Source organism: Ammospiza caudacuta, chromosome 1 (genome assembly GCF_027887145.1).
Source record: "Ammospiza caudacuta isolate bAmmCau1 chromosome 1, bAmmCau1.pri, whole genome shotgun sequence".
NCBI classification, from domain to species: Eukaryota; Metazoa; Chordata; class Aves; order Passeriformes; family Passerellidae; genus Ammospiza; species Ammospiza caudacuta.
Genome location: NC_080593.1, coordinates 131,262,278 through 131,281,799, shown reverse-complemented (window position 1 = coordinate 131,281,799; position 19,522 = coordinate 131,262,278). Strand labels below are relative to the sequence as shown.

At 39.3% G+C, this 19,522-nt stretch overlaps 1 protein-coding gene across 3 annotated transcripts in view; it reads right to left on the bottom strand.

Annotated features, from left to right (window-relative positions):
• The window catches only part of RNF19A (ring finger protein 19A, RBR E3 ubiquitin protein ligase), a 57,383-nt gene extending 38,230 nt beyond the window's left edge, over positions 1–19,153 (bottom strand). Inside the window, exons 1-2 of one of the 3 annotated variants that reach the window (XM_058801189.1) lie at positions 19,010–19,153; positions 15,932–16,086 (exon numbers count right to left, since the gene is read on the bottom strand). The gene's annotated coding sequence lies outside the window, so the exon portion shown is untranslated. Of the gene's footprint in view, positions 1–15,931; positions 16,123–18,384; positions 18,515–19,009 lie in introns of those variants that run through there. The other 2 variants (XM_058801198.1, XM_058801206.1) reach the window with 2 other exon arrangements.
• Between the last annotated feature and the right edge of the window lie 369 nt (positions 19,154–19,522).

Below are 19,522 nucleotides of genomic sequence, written 5' to 3'. Positions count from 1 at the left end.
TGCACCAATATAGGAATGTATAGGTCCAAAACTTAGACTGAGCATTGACAGCACTGACCTGCTGATCAACACCTGAAAGTCTGAAGATGGCATATAGGAAAACACCTAACTACTCTATAAGGGCCTTGCCCAACACTACAAACACTCTACAAGTGAGGTGCCACAGACTCCTTGTTCTGGCATTCCCTATCTTAAGGTTCTATCCCAACACACTCCAAATAACGTGGCTGTTGTCTAATGATTTAAATGCCAATAGTATTTTTTCTGTTGCCAGGGCATGAGAAGGTTCTCTTACACAAATTTTCTGCAATTTAATAATCTGCAGACACCAAGACTTAGCTAGCATTAACCAGAATTAGTTTCTCTTTGAAACTCCTATCCCCATGACAGATTTGATTAATGCTGGCCAGTGGGTTTCTGAGGAGCACAACAAACCTGGAAGAATGCCTTCTCTCAAGGACACCACAGTCTGCTACAGCGTGCTTTGAACTAGGGGTTGTGGAATACATCTCAAAGGAAGAACCCTGTGAAATAAACCCATGCTCCTGCAACAGCAAACACAGACAAGGTGGTGGCTGAGAGGGCTGTGCATGGCAAAGCTTCATTTAAACCTTTCCATCCCTCCTCCCCAGATGTTGGTCAATAATTAGCAGGGGTTAAGGACCTGTAAACAGTCTCTTCTTTCCTTTTGTAATTTTCTTTTGCAGGTGCTTTAGTTTGACAGCAAAACTGTGAAGTAGGGACAACTGTCATAAAAAGAGAGATTTGGTTTAAAACCAGCTGTTACAGTCTACATCACCCTCAGTTCCTTCATGCAATCTTTTCTTCCTACTCCTCCTCACTTATCCTTTTTCCTTCTACCTCTTCTTGTTGCCTCTACCCTGCCTCTATCATGTTTTCCTATACATCCTTTGAACTGAAAGTAGACAGCTCACACTTTTCTCAAGCCTCTCATCCTGACAGAATCAAGAGCAGAAGGAAGCATTCTTCCTTCTCACTTGAGTCTCTGATCATTGACTTGATGCCCAGCAGCTGTGATACAAAATGTAAGTACCTCACCACTTGCTACAATGGCTGAAAAAGCGTGGCTGTATGTGAAACGTTCAGAACTTTGGTGGCGCAACAGTCTTTTAAGAAAATGCTCAGAACCACTTTCTAAAAATTTGCTATTCCTTGCAAATTTTCACAGAAATAAAATAAAGATGGAACAAGGCTTCTCTAAGAAAATAAAAGCAGAAGAAAATTTTAAAAACCCACCCCAACCTCTGATCCAAAATACAGACATTATAACATTCTCAGAGCAGTTGCACTATATTTTTAAACATTAGGAAACCTTTCCTCTGGATTCTCAAATATTCTCACAATATTTGGTGGGTTTTTTTTTCTTTAGACCAACTACATTTTGAATGAACTATAACAAGAAACTTGAATGCTTGGTTTCATAATGTGAAGTACTAATCTTACTTATAAAAGATAGTGTCAGTTCTAAGTATCGTATACACAGTTGGATACACAATACTTGGAGCTTCTAACAAACTCCTAAAAAGAGGAATTCTTTGATGTTTACTTGAGGTAGCGGCCCCAGTCCAAATGAATACCCACCAAGAATATTTCCCTTCTATCATACACTTATCACATGTGTAAGTGCTTTTTTTCATATATAGTATAAATTCTAAAAACAAAGCATGAAGAGAAAGGAGGCATCACTCATTTAAGGAGGCATCACTCATTTTACAGGCAGATGTTTGAAGCAGCCAGATAATGTGACTTGCCAAACTCTCAGAGAGACAATGCACAGAAAAGCTGACAATGGGCAGAGGAGAACATGTCTTAGCTCACAGGCAGGCTGGGATGGCAGCAATCATCAGCCTCCTCTGTCTGAGCTGCTAAGCACTAAGCCACAATAACTCCACAACTTGCTCTTGCTCTCCTTTGCTTGTACTCTGATATATGTAGCACACCAGGCCACTCATCACCATGGGATGTCCTCAAAACCATTTAAAAATCCCACCACCATTTGGAACAGAAACAAAGCATGTTTTTTGCTCCTTCATATGTAACTCCATCATCAGTTCCAAATATCCACAGACTGTGCCAGTACAAACAACTGGTTCTCTCTTTTATCTCCTGCTCACTTTACAATACCCTCCACAGGACTGACATCACTGGAGAAGGACCCTTTACATTTTCCTCTGCTTGGCAAAATACACACTCTGTAATGGCAGCCTGGAGGTATTTAATGCCATTCAACAGTACACTTTTCTCATCCTTGAAGGAAAGACATATGTAGCTAGAAGGAAAGACAAACACTTGATAAAAAACAGACAAAAACAATTTCAAAGAATTTAATGTATTGACTCTGTAAATTGTAACAGGAAAGTGCTGATACCTTTAGAAGGAAAGGTTATGACAAAATGATTTTAAAAGCTTGAAGGCCTTGGTTTGCTTCTCCAAAGCGAAGCAATCTTCCCTAACCAAGAAATAAATATGTAAAAGACCAAACCAGCTATATTATCACTCAAACTAATTCAGAAATGTAAGTCCTGAAAGGATTTCAATAATATACTACTGTAATCCCCAATTTTATTTTCAAAAAGCTATTTAGGCAATTACTTAATTCGATTATGTTTTGTAAAAGAAACTGCAAACTTCCAACTGTCTACTAATTCATAAATTTGCAAATTACAGAATGAACTACATCATGCTAAAAAAACCTCTGTTGCAAGTGCTCAGGTACTTGATTGAAAGCGAGTGGATGTAGCTTTTGTCTAAGACATAGTCTTTCAATAGGAAGAGGCCAATCTGTATTTTTAAAGGCCAATCTATATTTTACTCAAATATAAATCATACAAGATATTACAATTTTATTACATTTCAAGATATCAGTAGCCATGAGAAAACACATGTTGTTATTTAAATAAATCAACATTCCTGATTACCCTCCAAGTTCACCAGATCATAACAAGTCACTCCCAATTTTGAGTTCAGGATTCTCTCTGCAGCCTATGTAAGACTCCACTGTGCAAATGACAGGTGCAACAAATTCTCAATTGGTCCCAGGCCCTAAACATGAACTTTTAACTTGTCAGAGTGGTTTCAGATTCAAAAGTACATTTATCTCCCAGCCAGTATGTTCTAGTACCTTCTATACTGCCATGCATAGAAATACCAAATCTCTCTCTCAGCACTGTGATACCCAAGAAAGTCTATGGCAATGAGCCCAACAGCCTAATGAAACACAAAAAACTCCAAAAACTGCTCCTTCAAAAATCAGTATTTAATTTGCCACTAATCCAACTGAATATATTCTTGTTCTCACACTATAATATGAGGACAGAAGTTCTAACTTATCCTCATCTTTCTAGTATCAGAACTGAATTTCCACCCAAAAAGATGTGAAGCCTTGGAACAGCAGTGCTACCCAGGGAAGTAAGAGCATGACCAGAGCTTGACAGAGAGAAGTACTGCATAAATCTCTGCATCATTTACAGCCACACACAGCCACCTGTAATACAGTTAATTACATATTTTCTAGATTTACAAACAGTTGGAGAATACTTGTTTCTCCTTTTGTCAATGGTCAGCAGAAAACCAGGAAATTAATCAGGCTGAAATAACAAGTCTGGAGAAGAAACACCATTGATTTTTTTGATCTTACATAAGATTCATTATTTTTTAAAGTGACAAAATTTCAACAGACAAATTGATCTAAAAATCATAGTTTTAACAGATAGTAGAGTAACTATGGATTGTTCAGAAAAGGAAAACAGATTTGGGTCTTTTTCTTTATATTATGTCATATCACAGGTGTCTTTCTGATGCATCATGCTCCATATCCAGGTTCACTGACTGATGGAACACCAGCCAAGATAAGAAAGTTGGGAGGGCTGCCAAACAAGCATCAGTGCCAAATGACAGTGAACCCTTCATTTGCTTTCCAGCTTTGCCACACAAGAAGCTTTATTCCCAACAACTCCGGGCCTCCATTTTACAGACACGTTGTTGATAATGCATTTACATTTCACTAGGACTTCCTTCAATGAACTGTGAGAAGGAACATACAATGACACCAACAAGCTCTGAAATCACTTTCCCATGCAAATGCAAAATCCTGTCATCTTTGAACACCATTTCTTCTGGTCTGTCCCATCTGCTATTTAAGAGGAGTGAAAAATAAGTAGGTTAAAAAAAAAAAACAGAGAAGCTAGCTATTCAAGAGAAACCTTTCTACAAAAAGTTAAAATGGCAGTCAATACCCAGATTATTTTGATTCAGGATGGCACATGGCATTTTAAGACAGCTGTCTAATTGCATATACAAAAGAACAACAGAACCAGACTATAACCCCAACTAGAGACCACAATAATCACTTGAATTTCAACTTTGCACCAAAATATTCTCCCTACCCCCCAGTCCCTCAATCAAAACTAATTTATGGGGGAAGGAAATTAATAAAATTGAATCCTGAACCGTTTTTGTCTTAATAATAAATTTTATGGCAAACTGACGGCACATTTTTTCTCATTTTGAAGCATTATTAAAGGTGGGATAGAATCACCCTGGAGCAGGCTGGATGTCTTTCAGCTGACTCTGATTTAATCCCAAGCTGCCAAGTTTTCACCAGCCACCCAGAGGGGTCAGAAACAAACTTGTCTCTCCAAACCAACATATAATTTATGTCCTTAACCATTCTGGGCTGAGGAAGCAACTTGGATTCAGACTGGTTTAATTTTAAAAGCAGAGGGGAAATTTGAACTCCTGTTATTTAAAGTATCAGCTACCAAAAGAAAAAGAATATAGGAGCACTCTGATCCTCTGCATATCAGTAAACTTTCTTAGTTTTTCCTCTACAGAACAGGGTGAAATAACTCCCTCTAATTTCAATATTCCCTTCTCATTACATATAACCTCTATAATAGTCCACACGTTTTTTCAAATTAATTATTTTTTTAAAGAAATCTAATGTTGTAACACCAATCCAATTATTCAAAAGAATTATTTTTATTCCAAATCTTATTTTTCCTCATTATTTTAAATGCCTCAGAAATATAGTAATTAGATATAGAATAGTCTGCAATCACAACTGGCAAGAAGGAGAATTTTTTAACTGATGCCTTGGATTTCAGATGTTCTAGTAACTCAAAGTCTGCCTTTTAAAAAAGAGTATTAACCCACAATTTTTGCTGAGGAACAAGCTAGTTATAAGCATTAAAATACACAGATAACCTTGAAATGTGTATTAGTATCTCGGTTTTCCAGCAAATATGTTGATTTTTATTTTTAATCTTTCCCAAAATATCAAATACATGATGAAAAGCAATATATTATATATACGATATTATAATGTAACTGATTCTAACCAATAAACAAGCTTGAGAAGAAAAGCTTCCTTAAAAAGGAATTAAAGTAGCTTTATTCTAATGAATCAAAGTAGAATCTCATCTAGCTGTGACAGAGATTTCTTGTGCCAAATAATTTCACAATTTTGATACAAATATTTGGTATTATGCCCTGAATAAAGGTAAGAGGAAATCAGCCTTACTGAGCCAAGGAGAGCATTGAGTTAATAAAACATAGTCCTTGTATTTGTATGTAGTTCACACCTGCTCTGGCTTGTCAACAAGAATAAAATATTTCACCAATCATGGACTTGATAAATATTTCTCCAAAGTAACCAAAAAGCTGCCATGAAATAGAGCTGAACTAGTAAAAATCTTGGAAATTACATTATTTCCAAGAGATTGCTGAAAGTACTTCATTACAGAGCGCAATATAAAAGGAGAAAACTTTTTATTAAAGTTTTGGTAACAAACCAAAGCAAACAAAAAGCATCACATCTTTTAAAATGCTAACCACACACTTATAGAGACATAGCAAGAATATTAAACACATGGCATCCCAGGAGAATGTGGGGAAGCAATCCTCACAGGTCAGCTCTGCAGAAGAAATGAACTGGCAGTGAAACCTCGACATGACAGAATTTCAGCAGCATTCAATACTGTAGCTGTTGTAAGAAAAACAAAAACAAAAGGGCATCCAACAATTCTGCATATTTGCATGCATTTGAAAATCAAGTATCTACAGACATCCTAATTAAGCAACCTTTGCCAGTAAAAACTATTCTATTTTAATTATATTCCTTAAGTAATGTCCTGGTTAAGCAAAGCATGAGATAGATACCATCTAGTCTGTTTTTGGCATACTCTAGGTAAGGAGTCACTGAAGAAGAAAAGACACTGCCCTGCAGTACCACTACAAAAAATTATCTGTATTGCCTCTTTCAACAAGAGGGCTCATCTCCATGGAAAACTTTTCTTTTTACACCACTACAATAAAGATATGAAAAATTAAGTCCAGTAAACCTTTTCCAACACAAATTCACAGAATCAGTTATGTTGGAAAAGACACCCAAAGCCATTGAGTCCTACTGTTAACCTAACACTACTAAATGCACCACTAAACCATGTCCCTAATATAATCTAATTTGAGGTGTTTGACATTAATAGTTCTTTTGCTATGAAAGACTCAAGATGAAAATCCCTTCAGATTTATACATAAAATAAAAAATGTAAGATGGGAAGTTATGTTTGGTTTTTATTTATTTAAGAAGGGAAAGTTGTTTCACTTTTGAAAGAAGTACTTTGAAGTCAGGAGCTTCACTGTTTACTTGAAACCATTTATTTCCTCCTGCAGTTCCAAAGAAAAATGTTACACAAATACATTAGAGGAAGCAGGTGTATAATTTCATTGAAAAGCTATTTAAACTTCTGAAAAACAAACTTTGTCAGTGCAGGAGATCTTTCAAGCATTTCCTTATGTTACCTGCTAGAACATATAATTTAATATTTATCTTGCTACTTCATTACAAGAAAGCAACCACAGGGTATTATTTCACGGTACTAGCAAGCCATGCATGCTCTGTGGCCCTAAGCATAAAATAAATGATCACAGTGACAAGAAAACAGTAATGTCACTTCAAGCTGTAAATATATGAAGAAAATCCTCAGCATCACCAAAATAATGTAGTAAAATATCTAGGGATATGATAGTTCAAACAAGCTAACAACACAAAATCCCCCTTTAAACTAGATTGCATAATTCCATGAGATACTACATCACTTGTTTTCAATGTGCCCTCAGTTTCAGTTCAAACATACTTCTTGTTTTATAAATCAGTTATCACTGAAGTTACAGTAACATCTGGACTTGCTTAAGACTAATTAAGCTAAATATACCTTTAAGAAATGTATTTCAGCATGAAAAAATGCATTTACAAAATTATATTGATGTGCAATTAGGCAGCTTGCAGGTTTTTTGTATTTTAACATAAATTCCTCCAACAATGCACAAAGCAACTCAGTGTGGACAGAGACATGGATTGACATGAATGTAGGTAGATATGCATGCATTTTAAAATATTAAAATATTTAAATACTAAAGAGAATACAACTTTTCCAATGTACAGAGGCTCTGGTATAGAGGAACTTTATGCTCAGTAAGCTTCACTACATATTTTCAGATCCTACAGAAGCAGCCCCGACTGAATTAGCTTCAGAGGGTTAAATAAGTACAAGCAATGGCCCATGCTATCTCTTGTTGCAGGTTAACCCACCCTGAAGCACCAATTCAGAACAGGACCACGTTTCACTCTTCAGAGTGAGGTCAGGCGTTTGGTTTAAACTGTCTGTATCAGAGGTTTAAGCTAAATCTTTGGATGTGAATAGGAGCAGGGACACTCACTGCGTTATATGAATGGCTGTAGGTTAGTAAATTCCAAGAGAAAGTCATTAATAAGTAGAAGGTGGTAATGAGTATTAACATTTTAAATCACTGTGGTTATTTGCTAAATTAACAACGTCCTGCTAGCCAAGTTTCCAAACTAGCTTATACACTAACTCCAGAAGGCAATCATTTACCAGAACTCACTCTACAGGTGCCGGATACCAGAACACAACAGAGTACAGCAGCCCTACAAAAGCAGCAGCAGGCTTGTAAAGCAAGGATGGATACAGCACCTCATGGTTAAACAGCAGATGTTATGGGGGGAGGAGAATGCAAGCACACAGCCAGATTAAGTCCAACTGGAAAAATATCTCCATGCTATTGAAAACAGAAAATAAAGTGGTAAGTTTAACGCACTGTGACCCACCTCATTTTTAGAGTTTAGCAAGTAATTTACTTCAAAAGAAGTATTTTCTTGTTAAAAGAAAGGCTAGTTACTATTATGACTGCCTAACACTTCCCACTCTAACATCCTATTTTCCAACCTGCTTAGAATCTTCTCAAGCAAACTGGGCTGAAAGTTATACACTAGAATGTTCTTTAGAACTCTTATTTCGACCAAAGTACTTAAGACAATAACAAAAAAAAACCACCACAGCTCAAAAAACCACAACAATCTAATGGAGAAAATTATCCTGGAAGAGAAAATAAATCAAAAACTTGCAGTATTTTCTCTGGAAATGTTCAACACTAGCACACTGAAGCTGGAATTTGAATTCTGGCCTGTATAACTTGGATGTACATTTTATCACCCTTCCAGAAAGGCGAATATACCCATGCTTGCAAGTTTTTTGGAATATGAGAAATACGAGTCTTCAGCAAAGAGCATGTATTTTATTTGCTAATATCTCTACTAAACTTGATCCAGCCTAGAACTGAATAGAATCTTCCTTTCACTTCCAGGTGAACAATATGCCTTGATCAAAGTACCAGAAAATAAAGGTAGGAAGCTGATTTATCCTTTCCAACATCCAACTAATAAGTGGCAGCAATGTAGAAGAAATTTCAACCAAATGTGGAGAGGGTGGGATTGCAACCTAAACTGTGTTGCAATTTTAGCAATAGTCAAAGTGGTGGCTGCCAGAAAGGCAGAAACCTGCACCGAAACTGGATGGTTGAACAGCAACTCCATCAGAGCATGCTAACGAGAAAAATATAAGAACAAAAAAGGGGACTGCAGAGTGAGGAAGCCATCAGTTGTTGTTTGGGGAAGTAATCTGTGAACTTTAGCACAAGTAATAAGAGATTATGTATGAGAGACAGAACAGACTGGCTGATCACAAACACTGGAGGAAAACAAGCCAACAAAGGCAAGAAAGATTCTACAGAATAGTTGAACAGGAAACAGAAAGAGAAAGCCTCTCCAAATCACAGGAGAGAAACAGAAAAGACATCAGATTAGGTATTGAAAAGGATATGATTTTAGATCAACTAAGGTATCAGCCTAAAAAAAAATCTTAACTGGCTAAATATGAACAGGATTTGCATAAAACGCTATTAATGATGCAGAAAGTGAAAGTTACATTGCCAGTGACAAAAAAAAAAAAAAAACCAGCAGAAGCAGCTTGTACTTTCAAAGTAAGCCTTCCTCTATTGCCCATCCTCTACAGTCCAAAGGCAGAGATAAAACACTCTACACAAACACATGGATCACACTGTCTTGGGTCAATCCCTATAAAGCATGACACAGAATTATTAAATACTACTAGCTCAAACAGCAGCAGTCTGCCTAGTGAGTAGCTTCCAAACCTCCTGATATGACTTCAATTATTTTTAATGGATAGAAAACAACACACAAACTACATTAGAAATAATTCTCTTTACTTGATGAAGTTGCATTTGGAAATGATTGCTGAAGTACATTATGACAGTTTAACTGCATGGCTTTTATCCCTTCCCCCCCAGTACTATCTTTGCCTGGTGCACACTTACCAAGTCACTGGTCAGGATTTTGTTTATTCTTACTCACTGTGCTCCCCCCAAAATAAATAGATAAACAAACAAATAACTACTGCATAATGCTACATTGAAAGCAGAAATTGATTTCCCCTAAGCCATTGCAGAGCACCAATATGTTAGATTCATGTTGCTGAAATAGTCAAAACCATACTCATTCCACTGAAGTAGCATGGTTATTATCCCTGTTAACAGATGCAATATTAGAACCTGATTAAGGATTAATTTATTTACCACCTCAGATGCTTAACCTGACATAGCCTAAATGAAACTAAGTTCTTGGGCGTGTTACCCAGTAAATATGATCAAAGATACCTGCAGTATCAATAGTGTACACACATCCCTACCCCCACCACACATGGCCAAGATTCAGATGTCTATTTCAGACAAGATAAAAATCTTTTTTTGCTCTATTTGCATTATATCTCTTATTCAATGGAAATAATTGCCCTAGAGACTAGGTTTATTTCTGCCCAAAGTAGATGGATGCCCCAGTAGAGACAGCAACTGTATTCTGAAAAATGCCTCTGCAGGGGGAAAAAACCCAAAAAACCACAGCCGTACAATTAAGAACAGCAACTTAATAAAGTTAGGCACAAATGAAAATCCAGCTATGGTTGCTTCTTCAACTTTAATTCTGGCCTTTCTTAACATTTGAGACTTTTACCTGAAACCTTAAAATTACAATTAATTGCATACAGTGGCAGAATCTGTTTCACTCTCCATTTGCATGTGCAATCCTTCACATTTCAAAGCAATTACAAGCCAAACCAGTCATGTAATTGCTGCAGAAGGCACACCTTGCCCTTTCTGGTATTTCTGGTGCATTCATTATCATGGTTTCTGAGAAACAGTTAAACTACCAGCATCTTAGAGCTATTTTCCCTGTCTTTACAATAGACAGAGTTCTTGCATTCTATACACAATGAAAACCTGAGCCATTCTTCACCTACAAAATGCACTGTTTTGCAGAATTAACATAGATAAGTTAAAAGTTATTCCAAGTAGGCACTGCCTTCAATAAAACATACTCAAAGCCATACTCCAGTCAACTGTTTTTATGACTTGACACTTGTGATAATGAAGTTAAATCTAATAAACCCCCTTTTTCTGAAGGAAAATCAGATCACCAAAACAAGACTTCATCATCTAATACTCCAAAATCACCCATATCCAGGTACTAATCCACAGTAACACTGTATAAAGCACCCTATTTCAGAGATGAACTTTAAAGGTGAATACCTCTAACTTCAAAAAGACTGCATTTTACAGTTTCACTACCCACACTGCATTTTTACAGATAAAAGCATCAATCTACACAAGGCTTCCCCTGAAGTGTTGCATTTCTCTTCACTGCACTGCCAATTGGAAGCTCCTTCCTTTTGGGATTCTAATTTATTCTCTCACTGAATGATTTTTAGGACAATAAAACTATTCATCTGCATACTTAGAGGTGCATTTTCACCATTTCATAAGAAATATCAACCATATAAAATATTCTTTATTACCAATATTTTTTTTAAATTTTTATCCACCACAGAGAAACAAAAGCAAATTTACAGATAGTTTAAGAGACTTCATCCCACAAATGCAGCATAGTGTGGCTTTTACATTAATTGTGCATATGTAATTTTCCATAAAGTGGCTTTAAAAAGTATATAGTGCAAAGATCCCCACAGTTTGTGAAAGACAATTCAGGTTGCAACTGTTACTTCCAAATTATCTGTTACCCTTAAAACAGAAAGGTAATATTGTATGACATTTGAGATAAGAAAAAGGATATGACTGTATAGCCCTAAAAAAAACCCCAGCAATATTTCACACCTCAGAAACAAAACAGAAAAAAGGAACAATGAAAACAAAACCATGTCACTGTCTTAGTGTTTTACTCAATCAGCAGTTCTTGGTCTAGATCCAGCCAAGATATTATGCTGATTAGGACAGGGTGTAGGAGGTAGGAAGAAACTGTTTTCACTGCTTACAGTTTTAAAGAAAAAGCTGTGGCATTGCTGGGCAGGACTAAACAGGATGCTTCCATTTCTTAACCCATTCCCCAGTAAAAACACCTCCTGCAAAGCTTAAACTTATCTTCTGCTGTTGAATTAATCTGACACATCATATACCTTATCTACTAACTAAGTTAAACACTGAAAACAGGGAAGTTTGTTCTTCCTTTCCCAGACATACAGGCAGCATGTAATCCTAATAATCTAAATTCTTGCAAAGCAGGATATTTCTCTTTGTTTACCCTTGTTCTCGTTTCATGACTTAGTTAATCCATTACCTAATTTATCTTGGAATCATCTTTAATTGTTAATAATGGAAAGACTCAGGACTCCTGTGCTGAGTTTACAAGCTCTCTTCTATTCTTGCCCTGGCAGAATTTCTGCCTGGTGTCAGGTCACAGAAGGTGAAGTCTACTTTTCTTCAGCTACGCTGAAGAAACCACCACAAAGTCCAAACAAAGCATACTGGCACACAAAGGGAAGAAAGTGCAACTGCAAATAGGAATAGGAAGGTAAAGAAAGAAAGGAGATTAAAAAAAACCCAAACTAGTCACTTTATGAGGAAAATACTTTTGGTCATTAGGTACTAAAACCTCTCAATCAAAAAGCAGATGGCTTAAAACCATGCTGGTGTGAAATGAAGAGCAGTGTGCACAACAGCTTTTTAGGTTTCCCCTCTATGTTGTCCCACAGATAAAACTTACACTGACTGTAAAATCTTACACTTCAGTAAAGCAACAGCCTGGCTTCACAGACTATAAGCACTATCATTCCTTTCACTTAAAAAGGAGCTAGAAGCTTGATACATCCATCTCTGACCCTGAGTAAAAGGGCTCCTGGTCTCTCAAGATGTTTTTAGCAGTATCATATAAAGGAAAGCTTACCTTCTTTTGAAAAAAGCAAAATCAGACAAAAACTAAGTATCTGATACAGCTTCACAGGTAAAATGAAAATGAAAAGGTAGCTGCTTGTCTCAGTAAACTGAAGCAAGGTCTTCAACTCAGGGAAAAAAGGTAATTGAAAATGCTTTATTCTGTTTATATTTGACGTAACAGATAGTAGAACACAAAATCAGAGCACCTCCACTAGGACACACAGTGGAGAACACTTTAATCAAAGTAATTTTCCCAGTACACAATCTAAAAATAAAGTAACCTTCAACACACTCCACCTTCCAGACACATTTCTTTGCATTGATCAATGTATTAGACTGCTTATCATGGAAACATGAAAGGCAGCCTCAGAGTAAGATAGTTCCCAATCACTGACCAGAAGAAAACGTTTGTTATCAGGCTTCAACTTGCCAGTAGAATGATGCCACCACAATCACCATTTATTCCCATCCAAATGTTCTTCCACTATCAGAAGTCTGAGGGACACCTGGAAGTTCCCTACATAACACATCTTGATATGAAGGAGAAAATCCAAACAGTATGTTGCAACAACCACTCTGTCAGCACTGTCACTTATTATACACAGTTCCTGTACAGATGTTAATTAATACTCAAAACATTTACTGGTAAAGTCCTATTAGATGTTGATACAAGGAAGAGCTGCCACACTGAATAGGGCCTTGGCACATGGCCCTAATTTGCAGGTCATAAAAAGCATAAAGCACTCCTCAACTATCTAATTTACACAAAATAAAAGCCTTCTATTTCCTAAAAAAAGTATAAATGTTTCTTCCTGAGATTGAGTTCTGAATGGCAATACTGCAGAAGATCTGCCAAAACATCCCTCCCCTTGTCCAGTTTCACAGAAGTATACAGTGAGTTCTGTGCACCATGTACTTTTAGCAAAGGAAACAGATGAATGACGCATTTAGGCACAGCAACACCAATACTGTTTTCCTCTGGAATGCAACTCTTATGGTGCAATGAAAGACTCTTATTTGTCTAAGAGCAGTTAACAAGGTTATTTTGTATAAATACTTAAAAATAAAAACAAGGCACAGCAGCACTAGTGCTGTGGTGCCATCATATCCAGAACACTAGCAGGCAGCACTGCCAAAGCCCCATGCCTCAACCAAAACCCTCAGTCCCATCTGAGCCTCCACTGTTCACAAGATCCCTAAGGTGCAAGACCACTTTGCACTCCCTAAAAAAACATTTCTTGCAAATATGTGTAAATTTGTCTCACCAGAAGTCAGACACAATGCACCTAAACACTACAGCTGGAACGGTCTGACACATTAAGCATTTTAGGATAAAATAAAACTTCATTACCTGATGTGGCTCACAGAGTTTGTTTTTACGTGAAAAAGCTGATCATTAACCAAGAAACTTAAAAGTGGTGATTTTATTTGTTAAGGATATGCAGCATCAGTGAAACACAATGAGAACAAACAACATGATTCTTACTGCATACAATTTCCCCAGAGTTAGTCCTTTTGCTGAAGCAGTTCCTCATCCACTAAATGGAACAACAGAAGGGGACAGCTAGGCACTCCAATTTAGAGAAAGCTCTAATCTGCCTTATGGGAGCAACTAAAGGACCTATGGAAAAATGTTTGTTTAACAGTAATTTGTCTCAACTATAAATGGAAGCAGAAGAGAACTGACATAGTCCCACAATGACAGTTTGTGCTGAACAATAACAGGATACTTGCATTAACAGAGTTGTGCTCTATTTAGGAAGCAAAAACAAGTGACTATACCAAACTCAATTGGTACAAACATTTATTTCTGCAAGGTGCCCTTTAAATGTCTTGCTAAAGACATCATATGGGGATGGCCTCTAAAGAGAGGAAGTTTAATGCCTGAGGAAACACCTGTATATATGAAACTTTAAGCTCATTTCACTAGGTCATTTTGCCAAGTTGCTTTACAGCTTTTCAGACTGGTGCAGTATGTCTAGATGCAAAGTGAATCTCTGGAAACTTGCCCTTCAAAAAAACCCAAAACCCCACAACAACTGTTCTCATTTTGTGTCTGGCTACATGTCCAACAGGAGGCTACCAGCTGCCCAGCAGGTGATTGACTTCAATCTACAGTTTAAAAGTGGAAAAATCTACAGTAATCCTTCCATTACAAAAGAAGTAACCTAAAATGTAAGTACTCCTACTTTTTCTTGTTCCATGGATAAGCCCCAAGGTATGGTTAATTCTTCTAAGAAGTATGCTACAACATCAATGAAGGCAAAGCAAAACAGACACACAAACCCCTTCTCACTTGCCATAATGATGGAAGACCTAAGGGTCGTATCACAAATGACATCTCACAGCTCAGCTGTGGGGCTTTTCTTCTTTCTACAAATTCTACTTTGAAAACTCAAAAACCATTCCAAACCAGCTGGCATAAGACATGCTCACAACAGGAAGAAAAGTTCTTGTAGAGCCCTGTAATATTCTAGTCCCACACAGCATTTACAGCTCTTTCTAGATACCCATTGCTTTGAATCAGTACTTGCATTAAGAGAAAAAAAAACCAGAAAAAACAAGCAACTCATGCCAGAGAAGGACCAGCAACCAAAACCAAGGTAAAACACAGTTATGAAGTGCTTGAGAACCACCAGAAATGTACATGGAACAATCAAGATCACTGAAGAAAAGACTAAGGCACCTTATGACTCAGATGAACGAAATCTCTTCCACAAAGTCTCTTTCCATCAACTAAAAAATAAACTTACAAAAATATCTGCAATAATGAGGTGAGCATTAGTTTACACAAGTTTGAAAGAAATCTGTCAATACATAAATATCAGCAACAGACTAAACACCTATTTATTATTACAATGCACCAAGAAATAAAATAAAATTTTTAAGGGCCTGAAGAAATCTGCTGAAGTAATCCCTCAAGTAAATACTTAAGGGGGAAGAGTGTAATTTTACTTGAAAGTTTCTTTCTGGGTTAAAACAGACCACAACAGTATCTCAAGTGTAATCTATATACAACACACAAAGGTATATGGTTTTCCTTAAAGATTATTTCATTGATGATTTAAAATACAAACTACTAGAAATTAACTAAAATTAAAGTAAAACAAGAATAAAAGTTCCACTTCAGAGACTCATGAAGAAAAGGAAGTCTCCTCTTGCAAAAAAATAGGAACATTAAAAAAAAACCTAAACAACTGTTTTAAGAGGTACTGATACAGCCTCTTCCATATTCTTCCTACTTGGGGAAAAATGGTAAATTGCAACACTAATAAAAACAATCAGTTCTCTAAGATTAAATGTAACTTTTTACCTTCTTGGTAGAAGTCTGTCTCCAGGTGCAATTCACATGCTTTTAGCAGTAAGATCCAACACCAGTCCCAGGGTCTTGAAGCTGTATTAGGTACACCAGTTTATTCAGCTACACATCTTCGATCAGCTAACACAGAAGGCACAATGGAAATGCAGCTAAGACAAACACAAGACAAAAATCTAAAATCAACTTCTATATAGATAAGCCAGTGTTAAAATGAATACTTTTACTAATCATTCAAAGATTACCAACCATTCAAGATGCACCAACCCTCAGAAAGAACTGGACTGACTCGCATCTCAGCTACTAACCAAAAGTCACACTAGGAGTAGAACCCAAAACATGTATCCATCAGTTCATTTAATTCAGGTATTTGAATTTATTCTGCTAAGCCAGTACATGATGTTTAGGTACAATTCAGAAAACAAATCACAAAGCTAATATGGATGTCTGACCATGGGCCAGAGTAAACTGACCCCATAACGGAGAGCACCAGCTTGGCTAAAGGCCATCAGAGGACAGTGGTCCAGAGTACTAAAGCTGTACTTCAGAGCTCAAACATCTTTCTTAGTGCTTCCAAACCAGGATTCAGGAGTCCTATGAAAAGATTTAGGCATCCTACACTGTCATCCTGGAAGGAAGGGGAGTGGTGTTTGTTTTGGATCTTTAAAAGGAATAGTTTAGTAAGACTAAGCACAAATCAAACAGGCCCAGTAAACAGGGGAGAAGACTCTACCTACTGTACTAGTTAGGAAGAATCACCTACTCACCAAACAAATTCAGTCTGAAGTTTTTCTCATAGTAGCTCCCCTGTTTCTCATAGGGGAATAGTAGCTAAATGCTGTTAATTAAGAATATGGGAGAAGAAAACCATATAACATATATTTTCCACCACAAAAGACTCTACCTAACTGCCAAAAGAATTCAAGGGCTTGTGTTCCTTCACAGGTTGATAATATTTACATAAATCAAGTTTTCCTAATGCATTTTTAAATGTTAACCGGGAATCTCATAGCTAAGGGAGTTTAAACGATTCATTTACTAATGGAGAGACCAGAATTTGTACACACTATGAAGGTAAACAAATACATCTGTCAAGCATCTTCTTTCCTCCTGAGCCTCAGCTAGTACAATTAATCAAAATCTGATGATTGCTCTGCATAAGGAATGTGTCATTTGTCTGACAGATTTAAGTTGAAGGGGAGAGAAGAAAAACACACAAACATTTCAACTCCTTCTTTTAGTAATTATGATCTTATATCCACAAAATCAAAAATAGCTGACAACATAAACATAACAGCTTGAATTCAGCATTTTATAAATGCTGAATTGTATAAAATTCAGTTGAAACTGGCATACTTCAAGAAATATGCACACAGAAGAGTTATACATATGTAAGCCTTTTACTGAACTCGTTTTTAAGATCAGCATTATTATCATTGTGCAAAAGCAAAACTTTCATTTTCTGGACAAACAGGCTGAGTTCATATGCAATTAAGAATAAAAAAATGCTTTCTCAGCTTTCTGAAAGCTTGAAGTACAAGCATTTAAATGTTTACAGTTAAATAAGTACCAGATTTTGTAAACTGTTAAGTAATGTTACACAGCCATCATTTCTAAGCATTCAAGTGAATTCTGTTAGGTGGGCAATTCAGAATTTTACTTCAGTCTGACCTGGATATTAAACCAGAAACTTTCTTTTCCAACGAATTTAAAAAGAAACATTTAATCAGACAGTGAAATATGGTTCTCTGACTAACAAAAAGATTAGTGAGTAAAAAAACATTGAGGGAGAAAATTAATTCTCAAAATTAATTTATGTTTAGTTTTGTCTCCAGAATTAAGCCCTGCAAGATGTGTTTCCCCAAACTGTGCTTAATAAAATAATGCCATCCTTGATGACAGTTGAGACAGAGCTCTCTAATCAGTACCAATGCCAACTACAGTATTTCAATGGAAACAAGATTTGTTGTGTTCCTCATGGAAAAACACAGACATATATCCAATAAGCAACCACAAGGGCATGAAGGCTTCAAATTTTGATTTCTCAGCTCAGCACTAACAGCATTCTACTACTGTCCCTTTGGTATATCCCCATAACTCCATTCCACTCCTACCCCTCTGGCAAAGCCCCATTTCCTTCTGTCAAGAGGCAGTCCTGGAGCAGAACGAGAAAGGCAGAAGGAGCCTTCCCTTTGCCAGCCATCACCTCTTCAGCTCACTTACATGCACGCTGGCTTTCACACAGTTTGTTACCAATTCTTCCCTGTCTTTCAAAGGTGCGCCTGCAGTAGCTGCTGTGTGTCTAGCAAACTGCTAGGTGGAAAACTCCCAGCTTTGCAGAAGGACCTATGCAAGGAAAACACCCGGCAGGACGCGGGCTATTCCCACTGCTTGTCCCCCACCGCCTTCACAGCCGAGATGCACTAGCCCTGCAAACTCCTCCGACCCACCGGATCCGGGCTGGGCAACGCACACGGAGAGGTCAACGAGAAGCTCTCCGGGGGGAGGTGCGAACGCTGCCCCCGGGGTGCCGGAGGCCCGGGAGCTGCTCGCGTTCCCCTCCCCGTGCCAGGTCTGCCGGTGCCCCGCAAGTTCCAGTGCCGGAGTTCCCAGGCCCCCGGGCCGCTGCCGGGCGGCGGGAGCGCGGCGACGGCCGAGGGGCCCCGCGGCCCACCCAGGCTGGCGGCGGGCGGCAGCTCCTCCCCGCACACCGCGTCGGGGCCGAGCGGGACCCACCCGGGGCTCCCCGAGCCCTGGAGCCGGCCGTGCCCCCCTCCTCCGCCACGGGCCGCTCCGCCCGGGGGGAGACAATGGGCACGATGACTTCACCCTCCAGCAATGTGAGCAGCAGCGGGGGACGCCGCCGACTTCCCCCCGGCCCCCAGGACGCTCTCGGGCCCTCTCCCCCCCGCGCTCGGGCTCCCTCCCAGAGGCGGCTCCAGCTCGGAGGTTCCGCTCCACCCCTCACCCGCCGCCACGCTCAGGGCGGCGGCCGCCGGCGGAGGCCCGAGCCGGGGAACGCCGCCACCGCGCCCCTCGGCGCCCCCCGCCCCGCCGCGGACCCACCCCCGGTACCTGTGAGTCGGCCGGAGGAAGCGGCGCTGCTCCGCCCGCCCGCCCGAGCCCGGCGCCGCGCAGGAAGCGCCTCCGTGTGTGTGTGTCTATGTGTGTGTGTGTCTATGCGTGTGTGTGTGAGTGCGAGTGAGGAACGGAGGGGGCGGCACCGCCCGGCCGGGGCGGGGCGGGGCGACGCGGGGCCGGGGCCGGGGCTGCCCGGCAGGGAGGCGGCGCCCGGACCGTCGGTTTCCGCGACGCGCTGAGCTCAACGCGCACGGCGGTGCCGCCCCTCGCCCGCCCCCGGCTGGGCGGCTCCGGCGGGCGGGAACGTTGCGGACCCCACGGTGGGCCCGGGGCGCCTCACGCGATCCCCGCTCCCTGCCGGCCCCGGAGCCGTGCGGGGGATGCTCGGAGCCGGCGGGGTGGGTGCGGTGTCTCTGCCCCCGTGGCGGGGGACGCCGCAGCGCTGCTAGCCGCAGTAGCAGCACAAGGTACAGGGTTATATGCGTGTACAGTTCCGTGGGCTTCACA